A 6,898-nucleotide genomic window follows, 5' to 3' on the forward strand; every position below is an offset into this window, starting at 1 on the left:
AAGGGCATAGAAGAACAAGGAGGATGGGAGAACAATTAGGCAGGTTTGCATGAGCTAAGTGAGACAGAGGTAAATAGTGATGTATGCACAACCTTGGGACAACAGGGCTCTGGGATACAGGGATTGAGACATGGTTGGAATGGGGAAAAGGGAGGAAATAATGTCAAGACACATGGCTGACTTTTGAATCTTGGTTTCCCTTGCACACCATTATAAAATAGATACTTGAGAGGGAGAGAGAGGAATAGCTAGAAATATCACCATAAAAAGGTTGTAAGTCCATCTTCTGCCTATGACTAATTAGAATACCTAAACTGGAGCTAGAACTTGCCCATCTACGGTCTTATACAATGGGGAGGCTTCCTGCAGAGCCTCCCCATTGTATAAGACCATAGATGGAATCCTGAACCCCCTTCCAGAATCTTCTGAGGTGGGAAATTTCCACTTGAAAGGACAAGCAGACCAGCCTGGAGCAGCTAGAAGAACAGAAGATACTTCTTGAAAGAAAGACCAACAGGAAAAATACAAAAATAAATAAATAAATACTGGCAGTCAGACTGACTACAATAACAAGCAAGTTACTTGCCCAGGAGACATTAAGGCAAGTGATCGGGTCCCCTCAGGGAAAATCCCCTTCCAAGACTAAGACTAAGTGGGAATACAATAGCAGACATGTGCTCTGACTGGTGACAACATTGGTCACCGATAAGGGGAAGTGAGGGAAAAATGGCAATGAACCTGCAAGCTAAGCCCAACCACGTTCAATAGATTCCTGTGAACCTGGGTGGAGACCTGGTTGGCCATCAGTATGGCAAGACCTGGGGACTCCTGGACCCAGAGTCAATGACATAGCCACAGAGGACTAGAGTGGAGAATGAGCACCCAGCTGATAAGAAGAAAGGGCATATGCACAAGAACACCCACACTTCAGATAATACCTGCTTGACCTGGCTTTAATGGCTAGAGGATCAGAGCTCAACTAGAAGAAGAAAGAAAAGGAAAAAAGAGTAATCTGATACAATTTGATGAAATTAACCTACACCTATGAATGCAGTAGCTCAAAAGAGGGGACAAATATTTACAGTGAGAATCATTCCCACTCCCTTGATTCTCAGGGTAGACAGGGATGGACAACATGGACATTGGCTCCCCAAAATTTGGGGGTGGGCTACAAAGGTAAGAAGTGACTGACTTACAAGCTATCAAGAGGGATCCTACATCCAGAGGGCACAGAGGAAGGTAGAATCTCCACTGAGTAGTATCCAATCTGTCTGGTTGGGGCTGATGAAAGGAGATGGGGCTAGCACTCATGTGGTACAATAGTGAATAATTACTATCAGGACTGACTATGAGGTTTGGAAATGTAAAGATAGATGTTTCGTAGCAAAAAGAGGGAGTGATTGACTTTGAAGTTCAGGAGCAGAGGTCCCTGGGACCATCAAGGGAGAACAACAGAGTGCGAGACCCTACCCAGAGAAACAGTGATGTCAGAGATGGAGGCAGAGACTATGGTGTGGAGAGATGGAGTGGCTGGGAACTCTAGACCTAGAGAGGAAGAGGGGCTGTGTGCTGATGACCAGGAGGCAGGCTTGCAGGGTATACCCTTTAGTTGGTTGATGTGCATGGAGGGGATTGTAACCATGGCAATGTAATGATATACGACAGGATGAATGTAAAGCTAATGCTCTCTCATGTAAGCTATCACAAAATTCACAATAAAACATTAAAAAAAGATAAGGGAGAAATTAAAAAGAAAGAACATACATTAAACACAATTATGGATAGGAATGAGAAAATGAAAATAGAAAGAGAACAGAGAGTGGTTTAAAAAAATGAAGGCAGAAATAGAAAGGATAAAATGTAAGGTAAGGAAAAATAAATAAAATCAAGGAAGGAAAAACAAACAAACAAACAACAACAACAACAAAAAAAAAAAAAACAGGGGAGATGTCAGTCCCAGAGAGGAGAAAACTCTGGGAGGGTCAAGTTGCTCAAGTGATAGGTGGACAAGGGATAAGTCATTAGCACTCCTCCCTAAACTAAATTCCTATAGGTCTCTGTGTTTTCTATTTTGGGGAACCCAATCCAGAAGTAATCTGTACAGAATCTAAAGAATCTGGCATCAAGGTCCTTCTGCCCCAGAAGGCAGCCAGAGCAAGTTGTTGTTGTTGCTATTGTTGTTGTGTGCCATGGAGTCAGTTCTGACTCATAGCAACACTGTACAGAGTTTCTGAGGCTGTAAATCATTACGGGAGCAGTAAGCCTCATCTTTCTCCCACAGAACAGTTGGTAGTTTTGAACTGACTGTAATGTTAGCGGCCTGATTCAAAAACACTACATTACCAGAGCTCCTAGCCAGAGGCAAGAGTTCCTTTTAATTCAGAACTGGCTCTGCAGGTTTGGAGGTGACTTCACCTGAATCCAGCCATCGGGATTGGTGTGGATAGCTCCCTTTGATGAGGCTTATCACCATGTAGTTCACCACCATGTGTCCATGAGAGCAGGTGCTTCTCTGGGGTTGTATGCACCTGTGGGCTGTTCATACCTCTGCTCACCAGGATAATGTGGGGTTGTTGTTCTTGGTAGGTGCTGTTGAGTTAGTTCCAACTCATAGTAATCCTATGTACAACAGAAGAAATACTGCCAGATCCTCTTCTGTCCTCACAACCGTTGTTATGGTTGAACCCATTGTTTTGCCATGGTGCCAATACATCTTTTGGAGGGGTCTTCCTCTCTTTCACTGACCCTGTACTTTTCCATACATGATGTCCTTCTCTAGGGTGAAAAGAAAAAAAAGGCCTTTTCTTTCCAACAGTAAGTAGTATGCCTCTGCACCACCGAGCTGCTCTCTAACTTCAAAATTCCATCCATGAATATTCACAATGGTCATTCCATATCTGGCTAGCCAGCACAAATAACCTGTTCATCTCTCTCATTATTTTCCCCTAATCCACATTGGTTCAGCTTCTTTTCCTAGAGTAGAATAGTCCTTGACTGGCCAGGGCTGACTCTGCAGGTTTGGAACAGATTCACATGAATCCAGATGCCTGGGTTTGTGTGTATAGTTTCCAACCACTTTGATACGCTCACACTATGCTGCTCAACACCATGCAGTTCCAACCCCAGATAGCAGGAGCTTCTCAGAGGGCATATGCAGGTAAGGACTGCACACACCTCTAGTCACAAGAGGAATATGGGGAACAAGAAACAAATCGCATCTTTCTCTCCATGAGTCATTCATACAACTTTAGATTTCTGCCTTGTACTACAAATGGTGGACTGGCACAGATCACCAATCTGTCTCCTTATTATTTGTTTATTTATTTATTTATTTTATTCTTTTTTTTTTTTTTGTCACAGCTACTCAACTTTCTCTCCTATTAAACACTAACTCCACTCTGGTAGTGTATTGGTTACAAATTGGTCTGTGAACCTCAAGGTCAGCAGTTCGAAACTACCAGCTGTTCTGTGGGAAAAAGATAAGGCTTTCTGCTCCTATAAAGATTTACAGCCTAGGAAACCCTGTGCAGGGTTGCTATGAGTCAGAACCGACTCCATGGCACATAACAACAACAACAACAACCAGTTCTCTACCAATTGAAGTTAGGGATTTCAGAATTACCATCTGTGTTTGTTTCATTTGGTTTTCTGAATGTTTGTTTTAGAGCAGGTAAGGGGAAAGTCCATCCCACAGGCCATATAAGAACCATGAAATCATTTAGCCTGACCCTGCCAAGGCAACCAGAGTCCAGCCATCATGTTGTTGTTGTTGTTAAGTTTCATGGAGTTTGTTCCAACTCATAGCAACCCTGTATAGGGTTTCCAAGGAGCAACTGGTGAGCTTGAACCATTAACCTTGTGGTTCAAACCAACTTTGCAGTCCAGTACATTAACCTACAGTGCCACACTAGGATGTGACTTAATTAAGTGTTTGACCAAATATAGCAGGCTAATATTTGAATTGTCAATTTTGTATGGCTCATGAACGATGTTACAAATCCTGGCAGAAAAAAAAACCACTCCCACCTCTGTTTTAGAGGGTCTGTGTAGCATCTCTGCCTAGTCTGCCATCTTGCCACCTCTTTGTAACACATATTTTTGTATAAACAGTTCAATCCATAGCAGTGCATCAGTGTGAAAATATAAAATCTGATGATGCAACAGCCTCTTTGTAATCATACATGGCTAGTCTAAGGAGCAGAGACATCACTCAAAGAAAACAGAGGGAATAGGAAAGAAAAGCCTATTGGTTGTGATGACATGGTTGCCTTATAGGATTACTAGATTTCTCTGGGATTGCTGTGACTACACATTTTATATGAAATAATAATCATTCTTATAATTTAAACTTAGTGAAAAGAGACAGACTCCTTCCAAATATTTAGTCACTGAAACACTTGAATAACAGTGGAGCACTGTCAGCACCAAAATATTGAATAAAGAATGATGATGAATAGCACTAGAATATTATCAGTTGCAGTGCCATAAAATGAATCCCTCAGGTTGGTAGGAACTCAAAATACTGCCCCCTCAAAGTAGAGTTGACAGTGATGATGCAAATGGAGTAAAACTTTCAGGACCCTTTATTTGCTAATGGTGTGCAATTCAAAATAAGAGAAAGCACCTGTGAACATCCATTAATAATTAGAACATAGAATGTATGAAATATAAGTCTAGGAAAATTTGTTGTTGTTAAGTGCTGTCAAGTAGGTTCCAGCTCATAGTGAACCTGTATAGGGTTTCCAAGGAGCAGCTTGTGGATTCGAACTGCTGACCTTGTGGTTTTCTGGCTAGTACTGATCCTACACCACCACACCAGGAATTGTTAAAAATAAAATGGCATACATAAACATTGATATCCTAGGCATTAGTGACCTGAAATCGATTAGTATTAGCCATTTTGAATTTGACAATCACATGGATTACTATGCAGGGAATGACAAATTAAAGAGGCATGGATAGGCATTCATTATCAAAAAGTAAATTTCAATATCTGTCTTGAAGTACAACACTGTTGGCTATAGATTAATATCCATACACCTACAAGGAAGATCAGTTAAAAGAAATATTATTAAAATTTATGCATGGACAACTGAAGCCAGTGGTAACAAAATTGAAGAATTCTACCAACTTCTTCAGTCTGAAATTGAGCAAACATGCAGTCAAGATGTGTTGATAAGTATTGGTAATTGGAAAGGATCAGTAGTTGAAAAATATGGCCTTGGTGATAGAAACAATGCTGGAGATCCCATGACACAATTTTTCAAGACCAACGACTTTTTCATGGGAAATATTTTTTTAAACAACATAACAAATGATTATATACATGGACCTCTCCAGATGGAATACACAGAAACCAAAACAACTCCTCTGTGGAAAATGATGGTGGAAACGTTTCAGATCATCAACCAAAACAAGACCATAGGTAGACTGTGGAACAGACCATTATTTCCTCATATGCAAGTTCAGGCTTAAGTTGAATAAAATTAAAACATGTTAATGAGAGTCAAAATATGACCTTGAACATATCCCACCTGAAATTAGAGATCACTTCAAAAGCAGATTTGATGAATAAGGCACCAGTGACTGAAGACCAAATGAGTTGTGAGATGACATCAATATCACCATACAAAAAAAAAGACTATATATAATTAAGAAGAAAATAAAGAAGGAAAAGACAAAAATGGATACCAGAAGAGACTCTGAAATGTGTTTTCTAGCATAGAGATGATAAAGCAAATGGAATGAATGATAAGATAAAAGAACTGAACAGAAAAAGCTCTGGTAGCGTAGTGGTTACGAATCGGGCTGTGAACCTTAAGGTCAGCGGTTCGAAACTACCAGCCGCTCCGCGGGAGAAAGATGAGGCTTTCTACTCCCGTAAAGATTTACACCCTCGGAAACCCTGTACAGGGTCGCTATGGGTCGGAACCGACTCGATGGCACTTAACAACAACAACAAGATAAGGAAAAGTCAAATATAATAAATGTGCAAAGAGCTGGAGTTAGAAAACCAAAAGGTAAGAAAACGCTCAGCATTTCTCAAGCTTAAAGAATTGAAGTAAAATTTCAAGTTAGACTTTCAATATTTAAGGGTTCTATAGGCAAAATCTTCACCAGTAAATATTTTAAGTCCTCTTCACTTTCAGCAAGCAAGGTTGTATCATCTGCTTGTCGCCGGTTGTTAATGAGTCTTCCTCCAATCCTGATGCCACGTTTTTCTTCATAGAACAAAGCTTCTCAGATTATTTGCTCAGCATACAGGTTGAATAAGTATGGTGAAAGAATATGACCCTGGCACAGATTTTCATAATTTTAAACCATTCAGTGTTCCCAATCAAAAGGCTTTGTGTTGTAAAAAAAATTAAAAAATCAGGTAAACATCTTTCTGATATTCTCTGCTTACAGCCAAGATCCACCGGACATCAGAAATTATATCTCTTATTCCACGGCCTCTTCTGAATCTGGATTGAACCTCTGAATGTTCCCATCAATGTATGCTTGCAGCAATTTCTGTATTACCTTTAGTAAAGCTTTACTCACATGGTATAGCAAAGAGATTGTCCAATAATTGTCACATTCCGTTGCATCACCTCTATTAGGAATAGGCACAAATATGGATCTCTTCCAATCTGTTGGCTAGTTATGTGTCTTCCAAATTTCTTGGCATAGATAAGTGAGTGTCTCCTGTGCCACCTCATTTTGTTGAAATATTTCAATTTTCATTCCATCATTTCCTGGTGCCTTGTTCTTTGTCAATTCCTTCAGTGCAACTTAGACTTCCTCCTTCAGTATCATTGGTTCTTGATCATATGCTACCTCTTGAAATAATTGAACATCAATTATTTCCTTTTGGTACAGTGACTCTGTGTATTCCTTCCATCTTTTTTGATGCTTT

This window comes from Chrysochloris asiatica, unplaced genomic scaffold (genome assembly GCF_000296735.1).
Source record: "Chrysochloris asiatica unplaced genomic scaffold, ChrAsi1.0 scaffold00057, whole genome shotgun sequence".
Taxonomy (NCBI): Eukaryota; Metazoa; Chordata; class Mammalia; order Afrosoricida; family Chrysochloridae; genus Chrysochloris; species Chrysochloris asiatica.